Raw genomic sequence first — 19,693 nt, forward strand, 5'->3', positions numbered from 1 at the left:
AAATCAAAATCAATACATTCACATGTATAACAAACATACATTTTGAGTGATAAGCTTTTAACTACTTACTATATAATGCATTTATGGAAAATATTAATTACTGATAACAAGACTGTAAGCGTGCATTTAAAAGCTGAAAACGCAAAAATATTAAATCATGGTGAGTGCTAAAATATTTACTTCGATCTACAATCGTTTCATAATGTAGCATTGCCGTTGTTTTGCACCTTTCCTTCAAATTAAACACGGTATCCTTCATAAGTACCATTGTTTTCGACATTTATTAATTCCTTTTGGTATTTCAAAACAATTGTTTTAATTGTGGTAAATCTTATTTGGGAGTAAAAGTGCATCTTTAAATCAGTGTGCTGATAAGCAAAGCAATCCAAACTGTATAAACAAAATATCAGACAACTAACGTGTAGGTCGAACAATTAGATTAGTTACTTACTTCCGCGTTCTAGTTGTTGAACTTGAAGTTCCCGATTTTAACATTCGTATGTCAACGCCTTAAAGGCCCGCCAGTGTACTTGTTTATAATATCAGATAAAAGAAGTACTATTGGTTACACCAGGCCTCATGAACGCTTCTTATTAACTCCCTTCTGCTTATTGTATAACTCTGAATATGTTATCAAATGGTTATCTTTTTGGCTGGTTTGCATATCTAAACTATTTGATTGGGTTTTGATTTGATTTATACCTGGATGAAAATTGACCAATCAATGAATCTTTCGGCTAACTTTGACCAAACCAAACAATTAACGGTTTTTATACAGTTGGCTTTAGCTTGAAATAACGGAATGAGACGACATAACATATAACATTGTTTAAAAGGCAGATGACTTATTATAAACAACAACATTTGGATGTCAACATTTTCGCTCCAATGTTGACATATTCCACCAAAAATATCAATTGTGATTTATACATTACACTCTAGGAATGTATCTGTCTACCGAGGAATACGGTCCCCAACTGTAGGCCGAAAAAAGTACCGAGGATTTTGTATATATATATATATATATATATATATATATATATATATATATATATATATATATATATATATATATATTTTCATTTATACAGTTATTTAATGTTTAAACTTATCACAATCATATGGTTAAAACAATAATATCAGATTTATTTACAATACAAATAAACTTAAGCTAATGGGCCTTTAACCATTGCGTTTCGTGGTTCGAAAATTAGTTCGTATATATCAAGGTTATTATTAGAAATGGTCTCGATAAGAAATATAAAAATAATAGTATTTAAAGGCTCATAAAACAAATCATGATTTATAACTTAAAATACCTCAATTATACTTTTAAGATCGTAAAAATAAAAAAAGACAAGTCAGAGTTAGCTAAATTTTTGAAAAATAAAAATTTAGTTGGATACGTGCATCATGGGTTGTCGTCTTTAAACAAACAGTGACATATTAAAATATATTTATGTGCACCCGGTGCCCCCCCCCCCCCACCACACCAAAAAAAATATAAAAAAATAAGAATTATCGTTTTAATCTACTTTCATTTCAATATAGAAGAAACATGTGATAGAATACGACCAAATGCACCATTTCGGACTATAACTTGTTTAAATATTCGTGTGTGTGTGTGGGGGGGGGGGGGTCCCTCAGAACCCCCCTGCCACAATTTAAACAAAATAATATTCGGTTTTGAGGGAGGGGCGCATGTCAAAAGTTATGTCCGTAAGTTAAATCCTGCATTCGCCCCTGGCCCTGGTTGTGTTTTAGCCAGTTTCGCCCCCCCCCCCCGTTGTTGTACCTCGTTTTCAATCGGATACCTTCGGCCATTTACCATCGAAAACAACCTCGGATGTGAATGGACGGTTTACAATGTCAGAAATCTTTTTATCCAACTACGCTTCAGTAGATCGCGAAGTTATTTATTTTAGCAGTTAACTTACTGACATTACTCTTGGAATCTTAATTATGTAAGCAATCATGCATTAATTTGGCAATAAATTTAAACTAAGTGAAACAAAATACACGTAATAACACTTCAATTAATTAATACTATAATTTAAAATTCTATCTACGCACAGCTTTTACGTACTGGTGTACCGACATACATCGAGGTTGTTTTCATTGGAAAATGCCGAATAATTCCGAATGACCACGTTGTCTATTTGGATAATCCGGTAATGTCTACTACGGTCTTGTTTAGTAGCAAACTGATTTGAAGACAAATGTCACAGACAACGCACGCACGCACGCACGCACGCACGCGCGCGCGCGCACACACACACACACACACATGTCCTTCACCAAAGGTCAGTTGTATCAATATACTTTTTTATATTATAAGTTCGATTTACCGAATTACTAGGGTAACTGCATTTAAGTTTTTAATCTAGCGTTTAATATTTATACAAAGTTTAACTTATAGTCACTTTTATTCTCTTGTTTTCAATTTTACCGCCTTTAAATGGATAAATGTTGCATTTGCAGAGAACATCGTTTTTCAAGACAAGTCTATGCAATCTTTCCCGCCATGGTGGAATCGGGATCGGAAACGCTCTATGATGTTTGGAATAAAAAAGTCATCTACATGATCAAACTTATCAAGCAACTTAATATCAAGGACCTTTCCGACATTTTCTACATCAGAGGGTAAATTGACGTGTTGATTTTTAATTTATCACAAGAACACTTTGATCCGTGTGCATTTTAACAAGTACATATTTTCATTTTTGGAATGGGTCGGGGTATTTTTATTATGAAAAATTCAAGTTTTTAAAAAAAAAAATATTTTAAAAATATTTAATAATTTTCATATAAGTGCATTTTTTATAAACAGAAATTGGGAATATGTTTTTCACTTTCGAGAAAAAGTGTGTGTTTAAGCATTGTTAATCCCTATTGGTAAGAAACAAACACAGAAAACAATGCTGCCATTATAGTTTGTCCCTGGAGTTCCATAGTATAATGTTTTAAGGAACAAAAGACAAGCCTACTTTGGTGGCAAAGGTATTCATTATTGTATTGTTATTCAATTATTTAATTTAAATTTTATTATATACATGTTATCTTTGGGGACACTATCATGATTGACCACCTTACTGTAAGTCAGTTTGACAACGCTGTATGAAACTCCACACTAACGATTTTAATGAAGAAGCGATAAACGGTTCTCTAAATGCATGGCAAACAATTTGCAGTGAAAAATTGGCCACCATAGCCGGTGATTAATACCGAAATCAACAGTTTCTCACAATATTCATTATATGCGATAGTGAAATCCTCGTTTTTCAGGGCACTAGTAAGTCATGAGAACTTTCCCCTCGGCATCCACGAGTCCATGTTTATGCCCACCATAGAGAAGCAGGGTACCCCAGAACAGATTGAGAAATACTTGACGCCTGCCAGACAGTTCAAGATTATCGGAACGTATGCGCAAACAGAAGTCGGACATGGTACGACAATTGACGATTTCTGTCTTAAACTTCTGTGTAGAATGTACTGTCTCTTATATCACTCGACTGATAAACATTTCTTCAATCCCAGATAAGGAGATCCAACTATTTGATATGCTTTAAATTCTTATCTTGCACTATCTTACACGAGAGGCCATGGCAGATGTTTTTCTCCTACCTTAGTTGAACAAAACAAAGTAAAAATGTATTGTTATCGCCGGAACTGTTTTGTGCGTAGTTCCATACTGGTACTTTACATCTTTGTCAGTGGGCGATGGGGGAAACCAGAATTTTCGAAAAAAAAACCTTTGCTTAATAAAAGACTAAATGCGGGGCTACGTCGACTGCGCTTTGTTTAATTTAAAATGGTGCATAAATAGTAAAGTTATATTTGTTTTCATTCGAAGCAAAATATTGCTCTCCCACGTAACATTTATGACGTGCGATATATCACAATAAACGTGAACAAAATATACGTTGACATCGTTAAACTTGTGTTCTTTTGTTTTGTTTTTGTAAATCCGAAAAGTCCTGCATTGTTTTCAGGGACGTTTATCCGAGGCTTGAAACGATGGCTACGTACGATCTGCGACCGAGGAGTTCATCATTAACAGCCCAACCATCACGGCCATGAAATACTGGCCAGCTGGGTGTTAGTTATTGGATTTTCTTTCATGCTTTTCGATGAAATATGGGGTTTTAACAGTGAAATAACAATATTTTCACTGCAAAATAAGGAGTGAAAATATCAACTTTCAGAACTACTTAAATTCCTTTGTAGTTACTTGCCTTGATCAAAACAGAACACTTCACTTTGAACCAGTACATGTTGGCAAAAAAATGTTTAAAAATTAAAGAAATGTTTAATAAATTTAAATAAATATATATATTTGGAAATTGAAAACTTACCGTTTATTACAGGTTAACCCGTTTTTCAAATATTTTCTTGATCTTGAAGCTGAATGTTCGAACATTTGCTTTCATACCAAACAAGTTACAGACGAAAACAACTGTTCGAACATAAATATAATTTTATATCATCGTTCAAATGTATTTTGAACTGTTTGCCATTGTAATACGTAAAATGAGCTTCCCGGAGAATTCACACAACAATTTACAGATAATCCGATATTTTTTACCCCACCCACGCATCAAAATTTGTTAACAAACTTGCGTGGCATTCACTCTTTACCTGGAAAACAAACCTGTTTTCAAGCGAAACAGACTGGTCTCTGACAGTAAGATGACTGAATATTAATTTACTATGAAACACATGCATTCTTAAACTAAGAAGAATGTTAAAAATCCAATGAGTATCCGCATTTGCTTTGCTAACACATTTGACCTTCCAAATTTTCATTCATAAATAGCGGCGTAGTAATCTGGTTATGTATTCATGCCCCACTTAAAATAAAAATGTTTTCGTTATTTTTTGGAACATATGTGCACTTATAAAACTTCATTGATATCTGTTTATAAAAGCTTTGCACTAAAAAAAGAGCAAATAATAAACTATAAGAATGAATAGCAGAGAACTATTTCTCAACAAACCGGAAATAGAACAGATGACAGCTATAATTTTGCGAGAGGGGCGCCCCCCGGTAGCGGCGTAAATACCACCCTTTCCAAAAAAGGGGTTATTAAGAAATAAATTAAAAAAACTAATACAACTCATAAAATAAGCATAAAAGAAACAGAAAATTTGTTTATTTCAATGTAAGATCGTATTCAATTTCACTCGTGATCATAGAAAAACTACATTTTCTCTCGTGGCTTCGCTACTCGTGAAAATATGTTTTTCTATGACACTCGTAAAAATAAAATACGATCTGACACTGAAATAAACAAATATCCTCTATATCTTTGATTTTAATTAGACATTTTTAATGTCTACACATACTTTATGAATTTCCCAGTTCTACCAGAATTAAGACTTTAAATAAAGACCCAATCAGATGGCCGAAATGTTTATGTTTTTTTTTTGTATACGAGACTGCGTTATGGAATCGAACCAACAAATAAGCTATTTCTGATAGATCCATTCACCATTATGTTAATGCTGGACTCTCACACATTTGCCGTTTTTGCAACTTTATTATTTTTTTGTCTTGGAAAGAGCAAATTTCACCGTAGATATCTGCAAACCAATGATAAAAGATGGGTGACAAAAGATCAGAGCGCAGATTTGCATATTGCCGTTCGGAAATTAATGTTTATGGCTTAAACCGTTACTAACGGTTTAAGAAAAATGCATAAAACATGAGTTTATGAACTTAAATATAAAAATCCGCAATCTATTTTTTGTCAGCTGTCTTATATAACTGGTTTCCATGGATTTTCGTAAAAAATGGCTCGTTCCGTACCGTTTTTTCTGCACATTTCTTTCAATTTTAACTCGCTGTCCTTCATAAGAACCATACAATGCGGAGTAAGAGTGCATCTTTAAATGTTGATGACTGATACCTAATGACCTCATACAATGATTTGCATCATTTGAGTGCTGACATAAAAAAATATTAATGAATGATAATGGCTCTTTTGCTATGCGCACTCCTCCCATTATTATTCATTAAGAAATTACTTATTACATATACAATGCTCATTGAATTATCTCCCGTGCACTTACTTTATTTCAGTGGGACGGACGTGTAACTATGCTGTCGTAATGGCGCAACTTAACACGCAGGGTAAAAACATGGGGATTCATGCTTTCGTTGTGCAGATCAGAAGTCTACACGACCACAAACCCATGCCAGGTAAAAACAACAACACATATTATATTAAAACTGTTCCCTTTTTTGCTTGTTTTTTTCTGTTATACCATTAAAATTTATGCACAAATATTTAGTCCTACTATTCTGGCGTCATATCAAATTATGTCATTTTGTATACTTTCCAAGTCAAGTCATGATTTTATTTTGTAAATAAAGGCCTCCTGCCCAAAATATATTTCCAAATAGTAAACATCATACGTAATGCTTATAGTTTGTCATAATACATTTATACATGAGATGAAAACATTACAGTATGATTATTCTTTTTTCTTGATACCATTCATAAGATGAAATATGTACACTGCTAATTTTCTTATTGTGTTAAAGTCATTTGTGGATAATAGGGCATAAAACTATTCAGATCAACAGCAGATTCACACCAATTTAACAAATATTGATTCCTTATATGTGTATATTTTTTACAACTAAAAAGGCAAGATTTTCACAATCAATTTCAGATATATTATTGTTCAGTAGACAGAAATTACATTATCGATCATGCAGAGCAATACTTAAGTGCCTTCTAAGTTCAATATTCAAATCATGATTAAAACATCTAAATGTAGCATATGCAATTTTATGTTAAAGTGGCATCTCTATCAACACAAATATTGTTCGATGTTAAGTAAACTCTTAAATTGGCTGTAGTGGTAGCGGTTTCCAATGACATATCATGTTATTTTCACTGCTGTTATTTTCACTGCTGAGGAAATACCAATTTGATATTGGTTCCCGTATTGCTTAATAAAAGTATCAATTCATGGTGAAGCAATAGTTTATGTTCATGGCTGTGTCTATTTTAATGCACGACTTTTCAGCTTTTATTTATGCACAAAGTATAGTCCTACTATTCTAGAATCATGCTAAATTATATCAATTTCATTTATGCTTTCGGTGAAATATAATGTTAGTTACATTGATGGTATTGTCACAGGGGTATAAATAACAATTTGATATTTCACTGCACAGATTTTGGTTCCCGTGTAATGATGCGTTTACTTTTCCGGGTTTAAATTGTTAAAAATACATCAACAAAATGACGTCACGACGTTGTTTCTCCCTCACAAATTCCCTAATCACGCCAATAAAATCCACTATTTTCTTAAGTTTTAAATTTCGGTGCAGATCAATTGTATTTCACTCCCAAGCACAGGAATTTACAGTTTCACTTGCCGCTGTGCCACTCGTGAAAATATGCTTGGTGATATCAAGAAATATATTTCATATTCTGTCTCCATCTAGGTGTACAGCTTGGTGATATCACCAAATATACCATTTATTTTTCTCCATTTATGCGTACAGTCTGGTGATATCAACGAATATACCCTATATGTTTCTCCCTCTATGCATACAGTTTGGTGATACCAACAAATATACCCTATATTTTATATCCATCTAGGCGTACAGCTTGGTGATATCAACAAATATACCATATATTTTATCTCCATCTAGGCGTACAGCTTGGTGATATAAAGATATACCCTGTATTGTATCTCCATCTAGGCGTACAGCCTCGTGATACCAACACATAAACCCTGTATTTCATCTCCATCTAGGCTTACTGCTTCGTGATACCAACAAATACCCTTTATTTTATCTCCATCTAGGCGTAAAGCCTCGTGATACCAACACATATACCCTGTATTTCATCTCCATCTAGGCGTACAGCTTCGTGATAACAATACATTTACCCTGTATTTCATCTCCATCTAGGCGTACAGCTTGGTGATACCAACAAATAACCTTAATTTTATCTCCATCTAGGCGTACAGCTTGGTGATATAAAAAATATACCCCATATTTTATCTCCATCTAGGAGTACAGCCTCGTGATACCAACACATATACCCTGTATTTCATATACATCTAGGCGTACAGCCTCATGATACCAACACATATACCCTATATTTCATCTCCATCTAGGCGTACAGCCTCGTGATACCAACAAATTTACCCTGTATTTCATCTCCATCTAGGCGTACAGCTTGGTGATACCAACAAATGCCCTTTATTTTATCTCCATCTAGGCGTACAGCTTGGTGATATAAAAAATGTACCCTATATTTTATCTCCATCTAGGAGTACAGTCTCGTGATACCAACACATATACCCTGTATTTCATATCCATCTAGGCGTACAGCTTGGTGATATTAACAAATATACCCAATATTGTAACTCCATGTAGGCGTATAGCTTGGTTATATTTACAAATATACCCCATATATTATGTCCTTCTTTGTATTACCTAACCCTAGGTGTACAGCTTGGTGATATCGGGAACAAGTTAGGGTTTAACGGAATGGATAATGGCTATCTGATATTCAACAACTACCGTGTACCCAGGGACGCCATGCTCATGAGATATGCCAAGGTAACTTTTCCATTTTCAATTTACACCCTGCTGTCTTCATAACCTTAGCCATGTCCGTGAGTAAAGTCGATACAGTCAGTATTTAAAAAAACAAACTTGATATCATTTGCATTCTTATTCGAAATGCAGTGGATCCAAAAAGGAGATTTAGTTTTTACGGCTTCGGTTTGCATTCGTTAAATTTAAAAAAGGTTTGGCTGATATTAAATGCATCATGAATGAAACAGATGGGACCTACATTGTTCAAGGAAACACAAAGTTAAGATATTCGGTTATTATCTATTTACATGTGTGTACTAATGTACTTAAGTTGAAAAAGATGGCACTTATATTGCTCCAAGAAACGTAAAATTGGTGAATTGAGCGATGGTCTACATGTGTTATGTGTAAATAATGGTTCATTGAATTTTATTCAGGTTGAAAAAGATGGCACTTATGTTGCTCCCAAAAACGCAAAGTTAGCGTATGGAGCGATGGTTTACATTCGTGCTATGATTGTCGGAAGTATGGGAATATCGTGTGCAATGGCCGCCACAATAGCAACAAGATATAGTGCCGTAAGGAGACAAACAGAAATAAGGCCAGGGTAATGTTTTTGATACTCATTTTTATAATACAGTCGAACCCCGTTGGCTCGAAATCCCAGGGATCGGTGAAAATACCTCGAGCCTTGAAAAAATCGAGCCAAACGGTAAATCTTGCCTTGAGTATAAATAAACGGTCCTTAAAACTTAGTTCGAGCCATCGATAAATTCGAGCCAAGCGAATTCGAGCCAACGGGGTTCGACTGTAATCATTATCGATTTTGATCTTGCTACAAGCTTAAGATTTGGCGGTATTACCATGAACTTTCAAAGACAGATTTGCGATTGATTTTCAGTCGAGCCCCATTAGATCGAACTAGATTAAAGAACCGATTTTTTAGACTAAGGCAAACAATCTCATTTGGCTCGAATTTACCGAGGTGCGAGGTATTTTCGCCGATCCCTGGGAGTTCGAGACAACGTGGTTCGACTGTATGTAGCAATAAATATATTTTACGTCAGTAATGTATTTCGATACAAGATATGTCATGCAGGCAATTTCTATTCTTTGCCTATCCATATGAGCCATTATATAAGACGTACAACATGTCAAAAGGGCCCACGATTTTAAACCCTTTGTCAGTCATATATCATATTATATATTTCAAATGACCCTACTCTATCTACCATTTAGTGGTCCAGAACCTCAGGTCATTGACTACCAAACCCAGCAAGAGAAGCTGTTTCCGATGATCGCTGCAGCTTTCGCCTGGCAGTTCACTGGCAACTTTATGATGGCGGAGTACAATCGTGTTTCAGCTGACATTGAGAAGGGCAATATGGAGGAATACCAGTCTGTAAGTGATGTGACTGAACAGCTATCCTTTGCATGATCAATAACGTGTTTACTTGGGCCAGTGGGCTAGGGCAATACAATCAAGGTCTTAACATTTGGCAGATATTTCCTTTTATTATACTCAAAAACAATAATACGATGAAAGCTACAGAGATAAGACTTGCAGCCAAACACTATGACTCTCTGTACGGGTACAAGGTACAAGGTCAATATTTGTATGAAAAACTACAGACACCGGTACAGTACTTGAAAGTTTAAATATAAACCCCGTTTTATAGCACAGGATCAACGCCAATGACACGCTTTGCTCGAGTTCCTCGTTGGCTCAAACTGGATGTAAAGTAGATGTAAGGATTTCTTTAGGTAAAAATCCGCTTGGCTCAAATTTTTCGAGGATCGATCATTACTTAATAACTCTGTTGGTCATTAATTAACTGTTAAAAATATTAAACGCCTTTTTCTCCTTAGCTGCACGCCTTAGCAGCAGGACTGAAGGCTCTGTCTTCAGATATCGCAAACGAGGGTATCGACAAGCTACGGAGAGCATGCGGAGGACATGGATATACACATGCTAGTGGGCTGCCAAAAATCTGGACCCATATTACACCCGCCTGTACTTATGAAGGGGAAAACACCGTTATGTACCTACAATGTGCAAGGTAAAGCTGTTAGATGATCGCTTTAGTGACGAATTTTGGCTCGTGTCATTCACTTTAATTACATTTTAACGAGTCTGTTTTTAATTTGAAGTAGAATTTCTTGCAGGTATACAATGGTGACAGTGTTGTTCTTTAAATTGCTGAAAGGGAACAGTTTTTATTAAACCGAGACTCAAACTCATTTTAATCTTAAAAACTTACGCATTTCTGATCGATCATATTGCTTCAGGTACCTGGTGAAAGTCTATGCCCAGGTTTCCAAAGGCCAGCAGTTACCTGGATTCATGAGCTATCTGAACAAACCACAGAAACCTAAGAGTTCTATCAACGAAGCTATAAAGATGGAAGACCTGACTGACTTGTATGAACATGCTTCTGTCAGGTACGTTTCATGATAGAGAGCAACAACTCCGATATAAAATGTCTGGTTCAAGCATGCTTCTGCCAGGTAAGTTTACTGATTGAGGTCATTATGTCCTTTATAACATGTCTGGTACAGGCCTTTTCTGCCAGGTAAGTTTACTGATTGAGGTCAATATGTCCTTAATAACATGTCTGGTTCAAGCATGCTTCTGCCAGGTAAGTTTACTGATTGAGGTCATTATGTCCTTTATAACATGCCTTGTTCAAGCATGCTTCTGCCAGGTAAGTTTACTGATTGAGGTCATTATGTCCTTTATAACATATCTGGTACATGCCTTTTCTGCCAGGTAAGTTTACTGATTGAGGTCATTATGTCCATAATAACATGCCTGGTTCAAGCATGCTTCTGCTAGGTAAGTTTACTGGTTGAGGTCATTATGTCCTTTATAACATGTCTGGTACAGGCCTTTTCTGTCAGGTAAGTTTACTGATTGAGGTCATTATGTCCATAATAACATGCCTGGTTCAAGCATGCTTCTGCCAGGTAAGTTTACTGATTGAGGTCATTATGTCCTATATAACATGCCTGGTTCAAGCATGCTTCTGTCAGGTACGTTTACTGATTGAGGCCATTATTGTCCTATATAACATGCCTGGTTCAAGCATACTTCTGCCAGATACGTTTACTGATTGAGGCCATTATGTCCTATATAACATGCCTTGTTCAAGCATGCTTCTGTCAGGTACGTTTACTGATTGAGGCCATTATGTCCTTAATAACATGCCTTGTTCAAGCATACTTTTGCCAGGTAAGTTTACTGATTGAGGCCATTATGTCCTTAATAACATGCCTTGTTCAAGCATGCTTCTGTCAGGTACGTTTACTGATTGAGGCCATTATGTCCTATATAACATGCCTGGTTCAAGCATGCTTATGTCAGGTACGTTTAATGATTGAGGCCATTATGTCCTTAATAACATGCCTGGTACAAGCCTTTTCTGATTGAGGCCATTATGTCCTATATAACATGCCTGGTTCAATCATGCTTCTGTCAGGTACGTTTACTGATTGAGGCCATTATGTCCTATATAACATGCCTGGTTCAAGCATGCTTCTGTCAAGTACGTTTAATGACTGAAGCCATTATGTCCTTAATTACATGCCTGGTACAAGCCTTTTCTGCCAGGTACGCTTACTGATTAAGGCCATTATATCCTTAATAACATGCCTGGTTCAAGCATGCTTCTGTCAGGTACGTTTACTGATTGAGGCCATTATGTCCTATATAATATGCCTGGTTCAAGCATGCTTCTCCAAGTACGTTTACTGATTGAGGCCATTATATCCTTAATTACATGCCTGGTACAAGCCTTTTCTGCCAGGTACGCTTACTGATTGAGGCCATTATATCCTTAATTACATGCCTGGTACAAGCCTTTTCTGCCAGGTACGTTTACTGATTGAGGCCATTATGTCCTTAATAACATGCCTGGTACAAGCCTTTTCTGCCAGGTACGCTTACTGATTGAGGCCATTATATCCTTAATTACATGCCTGGTACAAGCCTTTTCTGTCAGGTACGCTTACTGAATGAGGCCATTATATCCTTAATTACATGCCTGGTACAAGCCTTTTCTGCCAGGTACGTTTACTGATTGAGGCCATTATGTCCTTAATAACATGCCTGGTACAAGCCTTTTCTGCCAGGTACGCTTACTGATTGAGGCCATTATATCCTTAATTACATGCCTGGTACAAGCCTTTTCTGTCAGGTACGCTTACTGAATGAGGCCATTATATCCTTAATTACATGCCTGGTACAAGCCTTTTCTCCAGGAACGCTTACTGATTGAGGCCATTATATCCTTAATTACATGCCTGGTACAAGCCTTTTCTGCCAGGTACCCTACTGATTGAGGCCATTATATCCTTAATTACATGCCTGGTACAAGCCTTTTCTGTCAGGTACGTTTACTGATTGAGGCCATTATGTCCTTAATTACATGCATAGTACAAGCCTTTTCTGTCAGGTACGTTTACTGATTGAGGCCATTATGTCCTTAATTACATGCCTGGTACAAGCCCTTTCTGTCAGGTACGTTTACTGATAGAGAGCATTATGTCCTTTATAACATGCATGGTAAAACAACAAGCCTCTGTCAGGTACGTTTGCTGATCGCGAGCAACAACTCGTTTATAACATGCCTTGTTCAAGCATGCTTCTGTCAGGTACGTTTACTGATGGAGGTCATTATGTCCTTAATAACATGCCTTGTTCAAGCATGCTTCTGTCAGGTACGTTTACTGATTGAGGCCATTATGTCCTATATAACATGCCTGGTTCAAGCATGCTTATGTCAGGTACGTTTAATGATTGAGGCCATTATGTCCATAATAACATGCCTGGTACAAGCCTTTTCTGATTGAGGCCATTATGTCCTATATAACATGCCTGGTTCAATCATGCTTCTGTCAGGTACGTTTACTGATTGAGGCCATTATGTCCTATATAATATGCCTGGTTCAAGCATGCTTCTCCAAGTACGTTTACTGATTGAGGCCATTATGTCCTATATAACATGCCTGGTACAAGCCTTTTCTGCCAGGTACGCTTACTGATTGAGGCCATTATATCCTTAATTACATGCCTGGTACAAGCCTTTTCTGCCAGGTACGCTTACTGATTGAGGCCATTATATCCTTAATTACATGCCTGGTTCAAGCATGCTTCTGTCAGGTACGTTTACTGATTGAGGCCATTATGTCCTATATAATATGCCTGGTTCAAGCATGCTTCTCCAAGTACGTTTACTGATTGAGGCCATTATGTCCTATATAACATGCCTGGTACAAGCCTTTTCTGCCAGGTACGCTTACTGATTGAGGCCATTATATCCTTAATTACATGCCTGGTACAAGCCTTTTCTGCCAGGTACGCTTACTGATTGAGGCCATTATATCCTTAATAACATGCCTGGTTCAAGCATGCTTCTGTCAGGTACGTTTACTGATTGAGGCCATTATGTCCTATATAATATGCCTGGTTCAAGCATGCTTCTCCAAGTACGTTTACTGATTGAGGCCATTATGTCCTATATAACATGCCTGGTACAAGCCTTTTCTGCCAGGTACGCTTACTGATTGAGGCCATTATGTCCTTAATTACATGCCTGGTACAAGCCTTTTCTGCCAGGTACGCTTACTGATTGAGGCCATTATATCCTTAATTACATGCCTGGTACAAGCCTTTTCTGTCAGGTACGCTTACTGAATGAGGCCATTATATCCTTAATTACATGCCTGGTACAAGCCTTTTCTCCAGGAACGCTTACTGATTGAGGCCATTATATCCTTAATTACATGCCTGGTACAAGCCTTTTCTGCCAGGTACCCTACTGATTGAGGCCATTATATCCTTAATTACATGCCTGGTACAAGCCTTTTCTGTCAGGTACGTTTACTGATTGAGGCCATTATGTCCTTAATTACATGCATAGTACAAGCCTTTTCTGTCAGGTACGTTTACTGATTGAGGCCATTATGTCCTTAATTACATGCCTGGTACAAGCCCTTTCTGTCAGGTACGTTTACTGATAGAGAGCATTATGTCCTTTATAACATGCATGGTAAAACAACAAGCCTCTGTCAGGTACGTTTGCTGATCGCGAGCAACAACTCGTTTATAACATGCCTTGTTCAAGCATGCTTCTGTCAGGTACGTTTACTGATGGAGGTCATTATGTCCTTAATAACATGCCTTGTTCAAGCATGCTTCTGTCAGGTACGTTTACTGATTGAGGCCATTATGTCCTATATAACATGCCTGGTTCAAGCATGCTTATGTCAGGTACGTTTAATGATTGAGGCCATTATGTCCATAATAACATGCCTGGTACAAGCCTTTTCTGATTGAGGCCATTATGTCCTATATAACATGCCTGGTTCAATCATGCTTCTGTCAGGTACGTTTACTGATTGAGGCCATTATGTCCTATATAATATGCCTGGTTCAAGCATGCTTCTCCAAGTACGTTTACTGATTGAGGCCATTATGTCCTATATAACATGCCTGGTACAAGCCTTTTCTGCCAGGTACGCTTACTGATTGAGGCCATTATATCCTTAATTACATGCCTGGTACAAGCCTTTTCTGCCAGGTACGCTTACTGATTGAGGCCATTATATCCTTAATTACATGCCTGGTTCAAGCATGCTTCTGTCAGGTACGTTTACTGATTGAGGCCATTATGTCCTATATAATATGCCTGGTTCAAGCATGCTTCTCCAAGTACGTTTACTGATTGAGGCCATTATGTCCTATATAACATGCCTGGTACAAGCCTTTTCTGCCAGGTACGCTTACTGATTGAGGCCATTATATCCTTAATTACATGCCTGGTACAAGCCTTTTCTGCCAGGTACGCTTACTGATTGAGGCCATTATATCCTTAATAACATGCCTGGTTCAAGCATGCTTCTGTCAGGTACGTTTACTGATTGAGGCCATTATGTCCTATATAATATGCCTGGTTCAAGCATGCTTCTCCAAGTACGTTTACTGATTGAGGCCATTATGTCCTATATAACATGCCTGGTACAAGCCTTTTCTGCCAGGTACGCTTACTGATTGAGGCCATTATGTCCTTAATTACATGCCTGGTACAAGCCTTTTCTGCCAGGTACGCTTACTGATTGAGGCCATTATATCCTTAATTACATGCCTGGTACAAGCCTTTTCTGTCAGGTACGCTTACTGAATGAGGCCATTATATCCTTAATTACATGCCTGGTACAAGCCTTTTCTCCAGGTACGCTTACTGATTGAGGCCATTATATCCTTAATTACATGCCTGGTACAAGCCTTTTCTGCCAGGTACGCTTACTGATTGAGGCCATTATATCCTTAATTACATGCCTGGTACAAGCCTTTTCTGTCAGGTACGTTTACTGATTGAGGCCATTAAGTCCTTAATTACATGCATAGTACAAGCCTTTTCTGTCAGGTACGTTTACTGATTGAGGCCATTATGTCCTTAATTACATGCCTGGTACAAGCCCTTTCTGTCAGGTACGTTTACTGATAGAGAGCATTATGTCCTTTATAACATGCATGGTAAAACAACAAGCCTCTGTCAGGTACGTTTGCTGATCGCGAGCAACAACTCGTTTATAACATGCCTTGTTCAAGCATGCTTCTGTCAGGTACGTTTACTGATGGAGGTCATTATGTCCTTTATAACATTCCTGGTAAAACATGCTTCTGTCTGTTACGTTTGCTGATGGAAATAGTATGTCTTTAATAACATGCCTGGTATAAGCATGCTTTTGCAAGGTACGTTTGCTGATGGAAATAGTATGTCTTTAATAACATGCCTGGTACAAGCATGCTTCTGTCTGTTACGTCTGCTGATGGAGAGCATCGTGTCCTTAATTACGTGTCTGGTACAAGCAAGCTTCTGTCTGTTACGTCTGCTGATGGAGAGCATCGTGTCCTTAATTACATGTCTTGTACAAGCATGCTTCTGTCTGTTACGTCTGCTGATGGAGAACATCGTGTCCTTAATTACATGTCTTGTACAAGCATGCTTCTGTCTGTTACGTCTGCTGATGGAGAACATCGTGTTCTTAATTACATGCCTTGTACAAGCATGCTTCTGTCTGGTACGTTTGCTGATAGAGGTCATTGCAAAAACATCTTTTATTTGTTACACCTAAATTTCAACCAGTATTTAGGAAAAAATGTACGTTTCTCAGATGGCCAACCTGAATTTTTTTTAAATGTTTTTGTTCTTAACAGGATGATCCAGGTAGCGGCAACTCGACTCTTGTCTTTGCTTAAGTCTGGGAACTCAATGGAAGATGCCCGGAACTTGTGTGGCGTTCAGATGGTCGAGGCAGCAAGGGTATATACATATATGCTTACCAGAATAGAGTTTATTGATAATTACTGTCTGAGTTCCCCCGAATAAACATACCATTGGGAACAGATTCCAATAAAACACACTCTAAACCAAGACTTTTTCGAAAGTTGTAACAGCACCGATAACTAACAGCCGTTTCAGAACATTATTGTATGTAGCTTAACAATTGATGTCCACGAACGTCGCATTACCTATTTAACAATATATATATATATATATATATATATATATATTCAACCAGATGCATAGCTACCTGTATACAGTGCGCACGTTTCAAAGTGTCATCCAAGCTCGTGCCAGTGACCCGAAAGTGGCGAAGGTTCTCACATCCCTGTGTCAGCTGTTTGCTGTGAACGGCATCTTACAGAGGCTCGGCGACTTTCTGCAGGTTTGTTTTAGTCTCTGAATTGAATGATATTACACTACAATTGAGTACATACTTTTATCACTGTATGTTTTATTCTGTCTTTCATGTTTCAGTTTGTCTAAAATGCAGGTAAGTTGTTGAATTTGGTTAGAAAAAAAGTGAGATATTGTTTAGCAGTATCTTTTCCTATTTTATTACATAGAAGTTTAATTATATAAATTTAGAACAATGAATATCTAAATACTGAATTATATTTATCTAACCTTCATTCATTATTGACATTTTTCAGGATGGATTCCTGTCGGGCCAGCAGGCAGCCATGTTGGCTGATAGGCAATTGGCTTTGTTTGCGGACATCCGGCCAAATGCTGTGGCTTTGGTGGATTCCTTCGACTATCGTGACGAGGTGCTTGAAAGCTGCCTTGGACGATATGACGGCAATGTGTATGAAGCGCTGTACGAGTACGCCAAAGACTCCCCGCTGAATAAACAGGAGGTACAAATTGATTGATTGAAATGTTTGCTTATCATGGAATTACTTGAAGTTTACTTATTCGTTCATTAATATTTTTTTATTGTAAAGTTTCCTGAAGTAATTCATACTTTGATAATATTTACCTTTTACGTTTTTATTTTATTGGTGATTGTTGGGATTAAAGTAAGGTCGTACACATAAACTAGTTTAAACCCCCTTTACATTTTACTGACTGTTCCAAGGCGGTACCTATCAACCCTTGATAAACACAACTAGTGGTTTATATAGTATATATGTACTGTGGTGTTTGTTGAGTTTGGTGCTGTAGTTCCATGTTTCCGTTTCTGTGCGTGTTTGTTTTTGTGTTCCATGCTGTTGGTGCTGACCCTGTGCCCTTAAACAAGGCTTTAGTTTAAACTTTCGACAGCTTGTTTCTGTAGTTATTCATATAAATATCGATTCTGAATTATGATGAAAGAGAGAGAGGGAAGCATCATGGCTATCATAACATGGTTAATATTAAGAAAATTGACTACTGGACTTGACCTTGTAGTTTTAGTTGTATTATTAGCATTTGTCTTGCCGTTGGTTGTAATTCATGATGTAGTGTTGAGGTCGAATTAGTGACCTTACTTTGTTTTATCTTAAATCGAGAATGCATGCCGTTAAGTACAGTTATCAGGTAGTTCGAGTACCATTAACATATCTAATCATTTAAAAGACGCCTTATTTAAATAACAGATAGGAAATACTTTTGTGAAAGGCTCAATATTATTTTGACTATTATAAATGTTTGTAAAAAGTGATCCTACAGGGCAGATATAAATGCCGCGATACAAATCGTTGTTCATGGCTATGCATAACTAACTTCTAACAAACATCACACAGGGGGCGGAGCTTATCAGTTTGCATGCGGCCAAATTGACCATTACAGTTATCTGATTAATCGTTCATCGTATTACTTGCAAGTTTACTCTCTGTGTTTTGCAGGTTTCGCCTTCGTACTACACGACACTGAAACCCTTGATGGAAGGCAAGCTAACGTTTGACACCCCAACTGCAAGACTGTAATGAGCAGATATCCATACCAAGGGTGTAGGACTGATTTCAAAACAGTTAATGACGGCGACATATTGGTCAGTATTATTTGACTGATGTGCTTGGAGACAACTATGTATAATGGAATAGAGCAAAAACACTTAATTCAGTGAACTCAATTCGTTTTTTGATGTAAACCGATTATTTTTAAATAATAATTGGAAATGCAATTAAATAACTATGTGAAAAACTATTTCTTGATTGACCATGCAAATCGTCTTGTGCGTTAATATGCTCGTACTAAGAAAAGAAAGAGAGTGAAAACGTATACAATTTTTGTCTCTGACATGTTTACCATTGTGTATCCATTGTTTATATGTATGTGGTACTAACAACAACTCCCGTCGTCTTTTTTGTATTGATTTTGTCAAATATTAATATTAGACGTAGGGAAATCAATAAATTGGGAATTTATTTTAAGCATTATAGGTAAAGAAAGGTTATTCCGGTTTTATTTTATGTGATATGACGTTTGTAAAGCACTTTTTAACGTGTATTTTGTAAAATCTGGTAAATAATAATAATAATAAAATCAGTGTCTGTGTTATGATGATGTGAAATACTCACTTTCACCTCCTGTGATTCAGCAGATATGGAAAAAAGGCATGAAAGATGGGCCCCTGGAAAGCGAATGGTTTTAGACTAAATCGGTGCACCTTAGTTATTTTCAATCGAATCCAACCTCGGATGTAAATGGACGGTTTATAATGTCAGAATTAAATTAAAAGTGTTGTGATAAAAGTCGGTGTAGTGTGCTCGCTCGGAACGCTAAGGTCAGAAATGCGCAGGCAATGTGAATAATTTATGTTATTTTTAGATTTACAGCCTTGAATATTCGT

The 19,693-nt window shown here is 36.9% G+C and overlaps 1 pseudogene; it reads left to right on the plus strand.

Moving 5' to 3' along the window:
* Positions 1 to 19,383, plus strand: part of LOC128204446 (peroxisomal acyl-coenzyme A oxidase 1-like) — a 35,883-nt pseudogene extending 16,500 nt beyond the window's left edge.
* The last annotated feature ends 310 nt before the right edge of the window (positions 19,384 to 19,693 follow it).

This window comes from Mya arenaria, chromosome 10 (assembly GCF_026914265.1).
Source record: "Mya arenaria isolate MELC-2E11 chromosome 10, ASM2691426v1".
NCBI classification, from domain to species: Eukaryota; Metazoa; Mollusca; class Bivalvia; order Myida; family Myidae; genus Mya; species Mya arenaria.